Source organism: Centropristis striata, chromosome 2 (assembly GCF_030273125.1).
Source record: "Centropristis striata isolate RG_2023a ecotype Rhode Island chromosome 2, C.striata_1.0, whole genome shotgun sequence".
NCBI lineage: Eukaryota > Metazoa > Chordata > Actinopteri > Perciformes > Serranidae > Centropristis > Centropristis striata.
The window spans coordinates 11,532,519-11,542,981 of NC_081518.1; positions in this window are offsets into that span (position 1 = coordinate 11,532,519).

Below are 10,463 nucleotides of genomic sequence, written 5' to 3' on the forward strand. Positions count from 1 at the left end.
ACAATACCTCGGTTAAGTCATGGTCACCTAATATAATAATAAATAAAAAAATGCTCTTCTTCTTTTCTCTTCTTTTCTTCTTTAACGTATAGCACTCCCATAGCGATTACAGTTGGCTCTTAAAGTTATGTACTTACTTGATTCCTGTGGTCTATGTCTAGTACCCTCAGGTTGAATGCACTTATTGTAAGTCGCTTTGGACAAAAGCGTCAGCTAAATGACATGTAATGTAATGTAAAAAGCTCTAAATGTGTCTTTGCCATACAGGATATAGTCTTAGCAGTGACATGACTTGGACTCCAGCCACAAATTTAATGACTGAAGATTCAACTTGGATCAAGACTTCAAGACTTGTAACTCAACTTGGACCTTAACACCAATTACTTAATTTGGATTTGAGCCTTTTGACTTGAAAACACTTCCCTTCCCACAAGCAATTGGGAGGCTATATTACAATATATTGCAAAGCACTCGTCATTTTGTTCCCCATGAGTGCATAACTATTCATAGGAGGTTTGCCTATTTAAAGCCTGATAATGTGACAAGAAATTTTAAAGTGACCTAATTTTTGAAACTACCTATACTTACCCCATATTAGATGTCTCTGTGTTAATTTTTGGGTATCAAAAGCATATTTTGGCCTTAACTGTGTCAGCTCTCTATCTTGTCAACGTCTGACAACTGCAGTAATGATGGTTAATTATAGTGGAGTGACATTCTTACCTCTGGCCACTGTCTTGGCAGTCTTGGAAAGTTTGTCCTAATTTTCAGAAAGTGCCTGCTGCTCAGACAGTAAAACAAATCAGTACTATGAGAGAGGCGGCTCAAATCTTTCCACATCTAATCTCATGTCAACATACAGGAAAATGATATAAAATCACCGACACAATGCAGCTCTGGAGATTTGGTAAGGTCTAAATTTGTGGCTATAATAGATTTAAACTAGAAAGTAAACACTGGAACTTCAGCTTGATGTACATGCACTAGTGCTGAGTTGCATATTTTCCTTTTAATTTTAGCACATACTGCAGTTACAAAGTATGCACAGTTGCATGCAGTAGCATGAATACAATTGGGACGTATGACTAACATTGCTCCTTGAACTTTGAGCCTATTGCTCATATATTTGTAGCAGTGAGCTGTCAGTGAGCTGTCACCAGGCTGTCTCCTGTATGCTCTCTTGGCGGCTCAGTCGATGTGACCTATGTTTTGCTGCACAGAGGATTGTGGGTCAGAATAGCCAGATAAGCATGCTGGCTTGTATCCTGCAAAATGCAACCAGATGTGGTAGGACATCCTGGTATTTTTGACATACTGCATTTGAAATACTTTGTAATGGGACATACTAAATCTATTTCAGGCATGCTAAATATTACGGCTTAGTATGGTAGTATGGGTATTGGAACACACCCACAAACTATGAATGTAGCAAGCTCCTGTGTTCTCTTGAGTTAAAGAAACATACAGTAGACTGCAATCCACACACACACACACACACACGTCGATAGACAGAAGCATCTAATTTGATATAAAAGTTATTGATTTTTCCCCATCTTATTGAGTCGAAGTACATGGACCTACATGCTGTTGAGTTATCTCAGCAGACTTGATGCTACACAATCAACCTATGGTAAAAAAAAATATATAATGATAAAAATCTGGGAGATTTTGTGCATCCCAAGCAGTTAATGAAATTCGAAAGCAAGCACACGCGAGGGAGAGTAATATCTAATATCTAATTCTATCTAATCCAATTCTCTCTGGTTACAGAGAATAGCATGTGCCTCTGTGGTTATTTTTAGCATCATTCACACATTATTTTGCATTCAGGCTTGCAGAGAGGTTTGTGGCCATGCTTCCATTCAGTTCAACACTGAACCTTTCAGAGTAAATGCTTTCATGACTGAAATTAACTGCCTATTTTTTAATTAGCAAGCCTCACCACTCTTTCTTATCTCCAGATTAGATTACATTTTGAAATAGCCAAGTTGCAGCACGCTTGGGAATACGCAGGTATGATTGTTGTACACATAATGACACAGAGCTGTAAAAGTTGTGGAAAATGATTCAGTGGTGTGGTAGGTGCTGCTTTGACAACTCTCAGCCTGTTTGACAAGTCGGCATTTTCCATACCATTAGTGCACTACTGGCTGTGCTGCTACTACAGCAGCCAATGTGACAGTGTGCCGGCATCATTACTGTACATCCATAACTCTTGTGGGATAAAAAGTTGTTAATATGACAGAGACCATGAGAATATCCACAGTGAATTTGTTGTGTCATACATTATAAAAATACAGTTTGATTACATTTTAATTGGTACTGAAACATTTGCAATAATTATTAGTCAAATGATGAATATATATTCATTTTCAGGGTTACTATAATTACATGCTGTCAACGCAAACTCCTGAAAGGGATTGATCGAAACAGTCTAGTGGTCTTCTGCTTGACACCTATTCACTGAAGCCATTAGTACTGCAACACTGAGTCAAGTCTAAATGCCTGTGGCTATTTATCTCATTTACATTTTTCATTAGAAATCATATGATGACCAAAAGAAAATAGTGAAAGACATTTTAAACAGTCAATTACCCAGCTCACTACTGCAAAACATCTGTTGTCACTGGTTGAGTATATATTTGACATCTTAGTATGGATGGGTACCGAAACCTTTAAATGAACCAAAGATCTGAATTATTTAAGATCAGAATATGAAAAATCTCAGCAATGTAACTCCTCTATACCAATAATTGAGTGTTTTTAAAGCTGTACTTTATTTCAGAAAAAATATTTTTTCCAGCATGAAAAACAAACAAACAAACAAACAAACAGTACAAACAGTACAAACAGTACAAAGAAAAATATAATCATAAAAAAACATTTTAAATCAGTTCACAAAGAAAGTGCATGTAAAATTTAGTCTACACAGCATATATAATGTAAACAAGTAAGGTAATACGAAAAAGGAATAGGACCCCCCGAGCATTGACCATGTGAAGCCTAGAAAGACCCTACAAACAAATTAGACAACGTAAAATTGTTGTGAATAAAGCAAAACTTTAAAAAAATTTTTTTATAAACAATACAACACAGAGCAGGCAGTAAAATTCAGGTTGACAAATCTAATTCTCAGGTTGGGACCTCTCTTGCCGGATATGTTCAATAAATGCCCCCAAGATGTTAAGGAACTTGAGGTGGACATCAGACAGGATGTAACAAATTTCTTCAAGATATAGGCAGGAAACCATGTCATTTAGCCATTCTCCATAGCAATGAGGGGAAACTGACTTTCACTACTTTAGGATAACTCTTTTTGCTACAACCATGTCAAACATGAGGGCCTGTTGCAAAGCTACAGGATGAGTCATCGAGTAGGTGGAGCATTAGTTGTCTATTGTTAATTGTGCTGTACAGATGTTAAATGTCAACCCCAAAACTATTGAGCTTGGGGCAGGCCCAGAAAAGATGACAGAGAGTCTCGAAGCTGGATTTGGATATATCACATGTAGCAGAGACTGAGGGAAAGATCCCATTAAATTTGTACTTTGAAAATTGCAACCAATGGATGACTTAAATATAATAAGTTGCTAAGCGGAGGTGGAGGGAGCAGGTTGCCAAAGAGAATGAATTGAGGTTGGGGTTTTATCCATTTGATCATAATAGTTGTGTTGATTGGGCTCTGTCTCAAAGTGAGGAATAGACTGCCTGACAAACTGTCTGATTTGCAGATGACTAAAGAAATGACCGGAGGGGAGATTTAATTTTATCTGAATTTTAGCGAAAGATGCAAAACAGTTATTATTTTGGTGATCCTTAATAATAGACAGGCCCTTGTGTGACCACTGTGCAAAAACAGCATGCATCAGCCTGGTATAAAACAAGGGTTCTGACATATTTTTGTGTAATTTATTCCCATGCTGACCTCCTTGAACTATGCTTATTGCTGTATGTGGAACAAACCTTTGCAGGTGAAATGCCAATACATGTAAACAAGCATAAACATGTTGAAAGTGATATGTCAATCGGCTCTGTCTGCAGTCTCTCATCCACTGCTGCTATGTTTTATGCTAGCTTGGCTAATAGCAAAAGTACTTGTGTGTGTGTATGGTGGTGAAGTTAGCAGTAACATTATACACACATCTGGGATATCTATATTGTAAAATAGTTTATTACTGTATTTTGCTCCTGTAATGTCAGGAGTCATTATGTGGCAGCACTGTATGCTATTCTGGAGCAGCCCTAATTCTCACAGAGAAATGTATGTCTTTATGTTTTGGCCTGTACAACTCGGATACAAACAGTAGACTAAATGCAAGAAGAAGCTGAATTCAGCGTTATACTTCAGTTTTCTCTCTTTGCAGGTCTAGCAAGCCGAAAAACCAAGAGAGAAACAGAGACTTTTTGTCTAAGCAGAGCAACAGAGCCAGTGAATACTGAGCTGATACCTCTGGGCTAAGTGTACGACTGATCATATCACATAGCAGCGATAGTGGAAAGCCCCTTTGTTAAGGAGAAAGTATAACTCCAGTATCTTTGTGAAACAACCACAGATGCAGCAACAATTCCAGAGATTATTATACCACTTCAAAAAGTCAAATCTGAATATTACATGCTGACCAGTTTAATGTATGCAAGATAGTGAGGACACACAACTGTTGCCTCACATTTTTCAGGTACTGTTTTTTATCTTCATCCAGGTCATAGGGAATAGAGCATCGCCAAGTCAAAAGCAATGAAACAACATGAGCATGTTCATAATTATGGCAACTGACTGTTTTCCCTTGAGGCATTTATACCAGCTCATGCTAAAGTGAGACTGAATTAATGTTGTATCTGCATGAAAAAGCGGCAATAATATGGATTAAAAAACCTTGATTATACTGTGAGAGCGAGCAATGTTTTGTCTTAACTGTCCAGTTTCACCTCATTTAATGGGTAAGCCATTGTGCATTAAATGTATTGGCCTCAGTCAAATTGAAAAGGGAATAATTATAAAGCATAGGGCATTAACTCCACAAGCGTTGGAGTGAAAGCACTGGGGATGCTGATAAACTCTATCAGTATAATTAAAGTTGTTGAAACTCAACATTACTTTACACTGAATGGTTCCTGTTAAATGCTGTCCTCTTTTCCCATCACAGCTGGTTTGTGTGTTCTTCTCTTCCTCCCTATGGACAGCCATCACAGTTTTGAAGCATTTGTTGGCTCACCTGGGATCCTTCCTGTTTATCTACTAATGTGGTGTCAGTGTCTTATGGGAAATTGTGAGTCGTGTGTTTTCGTACTTTTCACTTCCAAGTGTTGTCTTGTAAATGATTGCTATGAATGTTTTGAAGCATATACTCTGTATGAGATTATGAATAAATAAATATGCATTTGGGGACTGACTGAATTGTTTATGGAGTAAACAGGCCAGTTAGTCAGCTGTGACATGTTTTCCTGATGTACATTTGATAAAGTGAGTGTGTGGCACACAGAACGGCGTCGTACAAAGTGTGATACCCGCCAATCTCTTGAGGTTAAAAATACCAAACTGCCAATGACAACTCCTGCATCCTCCCCCTTTGCTTACGCATGTGTCATGTTATTTTGTGTTGTCCTCGCTGTACCTCACCTGCCCACTAGGCCCCTTTGGAGAGCTTCCTGCTCCTGCACACCTGCTTCCAATCAGCTGATTACCCTTGTGACCCTGCTACCTGCCTGCACAGCTGTCCCCCACTGACTCATTATGTTACTTGTAACGATATACAGGTGCCTCTCTCCAGGGGGACTTGTCACATAAGCTAGGCTGTGTTAGTGTTCAAGCCATTCTAATTACCATGCATGTTATCTGCTGATGTGATTGCATGTTTTCTATGTTCTACTTTTCTGAGCTGAGCTGAGCTTTTCTAAGCTGAGCTATATTTGTCTGATCAGGCTGTTCTCATTCAGTGTTCAAACTTACACCTATGAAAAGTAATGCACTGTATTTTACAGATAACTTGTGTAATTGGTCATTGTAATTATAACAGGAAGAAAGGAATTGAGGAAGTTAGGTGAGGTATTTACAATGAATGTTTGTTCAGAGTGGGTAGGGAGCGATACAAACCCAGAACATTGTGCCTATTCAGTCAAATGACAATTGCTCACCTGGCTACGCTTAAAAGTTTTGTGGCTTCCAGGTTAACTACTGTGGAATGTGGCGCATCTGAATATCGTGAGTGTCCACAAGGCAAAATTGGTGGCCCATATCTAGTTCTATAATACATCTGTCTATGCCCATTTGTTTCCTAACCAAACCAAGATATTTTCGTGGCTAAACCTAAATAAGTTCTGTTTCACAACGTTCACAGCAGAAGAGTCATTTTTGTTCTTTCTAAAACTAGATTATGTTGGCCTGATACTGCCCACCCATTACCTATAACCCAGATACAGTAGAGTGAAGTGCGGTTTAGCTTTTTGTTTTGTTTTGTAAATGTGTGTCACCCTTTTAACACCTTTATGGCTTCAACATAATTCATATATACATAAGACAATGTTTCGCCGAATTCTTGACTTTATGTTGTTCTGAAAGCTGAAAGAGCTCCATCTGTCAGTTTGCCTGTATGTACAAACATAACTGTATAGTTATGCAAGAGATGGCTTCTGTTGGCATTAAACTTCTAAGAAAAGAGAGGATGTATTAGTGGATGTGTTAGTACTGGGGATTTAAATAATGCCTCAATGATGATCTTTCAGAAGTCTAATTCAACACATTTCAATCAATCATAAGGCAGTGATTGAAGGTCTTATTATCAGTATATATACAACACAAAAAACAGCAACAAAAAGATTTTGTGGTTTAAGGACCAAATGAATAAACTTACCACTTAACACCAAAGCATTGTCATCAATTGTCAAAAACCCTGCCATACAGGTGATGAACAGTTAAATAATGTGAAACCACTAAACCAATTACTGGTTTCCGGCATACTTTACTATATAAATCCAAATTTAAAATTTTTATTCCATAAATTTAAATTTATTGGAGCAGTGTTGTCATCCATGGATAATAAATGTATGGCACACAAATCCCAAATGTCTCTGTGTACTGCCTGAGTGTATTTTTTTCCTCTTACTTAGTTTTTCCTTCTGATCCCCTCCCCCCAAACCAAGAACTCCCTCCATTATTCTGTTCTTCATATACAGTACACAGCATGATCTCACTTGCCCACTGTCTCTCACACACACATACCAAAATATCTTGAATTGGCTCTGCCTTTGTGCCTTTTGTTTTTTTTTTTGAGACCCGTTGCTCAAACCCTCAAGGCCTCTCTTTTAGCCAAAGAGAAAATAGAGGCAGAGAAAGAGCAATTGAGATGAGAAAAAAAAATCATCCCATCCTCCTCCTCTTCTCTGCACAGCTCCTCTCCCAACCACACTTTGTTTGATTCAAAGAATTGTGAGAGGCTTGGGCAGCAGATGTGAGATTTCGTGGAAAATAACGGGTAATGAATCTCTTCAACACTCATGTAGTCACATATATGCTGTTCTCTCTTGCCTGTGGCTGATGGATCCATTTGTCAAAGCAGTGCTTCCTATTCTCACTCTCATGCCTGCACTTAAAAGGAACATTCAGAAATCTCCATCTATGCCTTTCACTATTGTTATCCAGCATTCTTCACTTTTAGAAACCATTTGACTTTGTATCTTAAAATTAATTCTATTCACACACAATCTGATAAGCTACTGATTAAAAATGAAACTGGGAGCTTTATTTTGCGTGATGGGGATCCTCTATGTGTTGAATCAAAGTTAACATTTTGATATCTCCATCTCAAGGAGTCACTCAGTGTGGAACACATGTTTAGGAGATCATTACCACCAACACACCAAAGCCCTGAAACGAATGAATCAAATTCTGCGGCAGCAAAAGCAAGCCACAGTTTTATTGAGATTATCTGCTCAGCTTTCCAAAGCCAGAGGCAGAAACTCCCACCATTTCTGTGACCACAGGAAACATGGAATGAAAAAGGGATCCATAAAACAATAAATACATCTCATTACAGAAGGCCCTCATCCCAACAAAATCAATCAGAATTTATGTAGGGACAAGCCAAGGGAACTGGCCCATTTGCATTTAAACGAACACTAATACAAAATGGGAAAGAGGTCACCAAACCCTATTGAAACAAAGCATCATGTTAAGTCAAATCGGACATATAATGATAATTCACAAACATATCTCTGACATCACATCTCATTAATTAAATATTAGTTTACTGTGTATATATTATGCACATGTATTTTGCTTTGTGTATACGAAACTTGACAAAATATGTATGGTTTTGCAAACCTGAATAGAATATTTAAAATAAAATCCATATTCATACATATTTAAATATAAAAAAGATTTTGGATTATATTACATAACAAACTGCATGCTTTGTCTTGTGTATCATTTGCATGGGTGTATACACTTGAGTCGTGAAGCTTGAAAATCCAAACACAGCCTCAACAGTCCAAGCCCATCATGGTTCAAAACAGCACACTCACAAAATAGGCCAATCACAGAGGTTCTTTACTCTCCCAGAACAGCTGGCCCGTTTTCAGTCCTGATACCGACTGATATCACTGCTGCCTTTGGCATAATGAACAATCAGATATTTCTCTCTGTGCTAACATAAATGGGAATCAGCATGGCACTGGTTCCAGTCCTCCATCATCAGTTGTTTCTTAGAAGTGATGTAGAAAGGAACACAATGTGCAGCCTCAAAAAAAAGGCTGTCCCACAAGTTTCAATGGTGGGACCCCTCCTTTTGTCCCAGTACACAGATTATCTTGGTGATGTAATCATGTCACATGGTTTTCCATCCATATGCTGATGACAATCAGGCTATTTTTCCTCTCCCTTTGAAGATGCCAACTTAAGTGTCTGCATGTCTGGCAGGGACCGCCAGGGAAAGAAAAAATCTTTATAATATAATAAAAAATAATAGATATCTACAATAATATCTGAATCATGCAACTGCAATGTTGAATAAACCAAAAAAATACAATTTAGGTCATTTTTCGCCACCTCTGATGCATAGCCAAGTTCAATAATTTCATTATCCGCAACAAGCAGCACGTACCCAGCTCACTCTCATTGTTGTGAGCTTCTTGCAGCACTTTTTCCAGATGCTGTGCATGTGATGATTCTTTTTTGTGTCTATGTACATGTGTTTTCTTAATTTTCAGTTTGCTGCGATCCCAGGGACACTGCAAACTTTCCTCTTTCAGCTCTTCAGCACCACCTTTACATTTTTTTTATCCATCTTGCTCCACTGCACTATTTTGTCCAAAGATAGGAAAAAGGCAGTGCCCTGGTAAAGTCAGAATGAAATGGACCAATAGAATTGGCCCAGCTGGATGGCTACCACAACAACAAACAGAGATGTTTGCAATACAAAATACAAGTAGGTAGCCTTCATTCTTTGCTCAGGACACCATTACTCAGAGGAGAAGAGTCTAGTTTGAGACGTAGCGATGGAGCAGCCAGAAGCCTTTCACTGGAAGAGCATAGTGAACAGGAGGGTTTGTGGACCTGAATAAAGGAGTCCAAGTAGGCAGGAGCTGTACCAGTTGCTGTTTGTAGGCAAGAGACAAGGTTTTGAATTTGATGTAGGCTGCAACTGGGAGCCAGTATAGAGTGATGAGTAACAGAGTGACATGCTCTTTTGCAATGATTGACGACCAGACGCGCTGACATGTTCGGAATCATCTGCAGAGCCTTATAGGTGCATGCGAGAAGTGCTGCCAGTAGAGAGTTGCAATAGTCTAAACGTAAAGTCACAAGGGCCTGAACCAGCGCTGATTGCTCATTCAGGTAGGGTCTGATCGATGTTGTATAGGGAGAATCAAAATGATCGGGCAATTGTGGCCACATTAACCGTAAAGGTCAGTTGGTCATCAATCATAACACCCAAGCTCCGGGCAGAACTTATGGGCACAAGTTGCATGGATCCAAACTGAATATTAATTTGCTTGATGAGCCGGGAAGACAAGAAGCTCAGTGTTATAGAGGTTGAGCTGAAGGTGGATCATTTGGATCACTCTCCTTATAGCTTTTAACCACAGAAGAGCAAGTGGCAGTCCACTCTGAGCTCAAAGAAAGCCTGTTGGGATGCAGTCAATGCAGTGTCTGTTTTTGCTCTGTTGAGCCACTAGCTCTTTAACCAAAAAATACATTAGTCCATGAGCAAAAGAAAATGAGTTAGAGAGATAGAGTTGGAAATGTGAAGAGACAGTGGGAGCTATGGAACCTAGGAAATATTAGGAAGAGGGTTACAATGAAAGATGACAGCAAGGGGAGAAAAGGACAAAAAAAATATTTTTTTAAATGGGGAGGAGGTTGAGCAGAAAAAAATGCTGGAACATTAATGGATGGTGCGGAGTAGAGTGGTTGACAGAATGAGAGTTGAAGAGAAGAAATGGGCGAGGAGTGCCTTCTGTCTTTTACA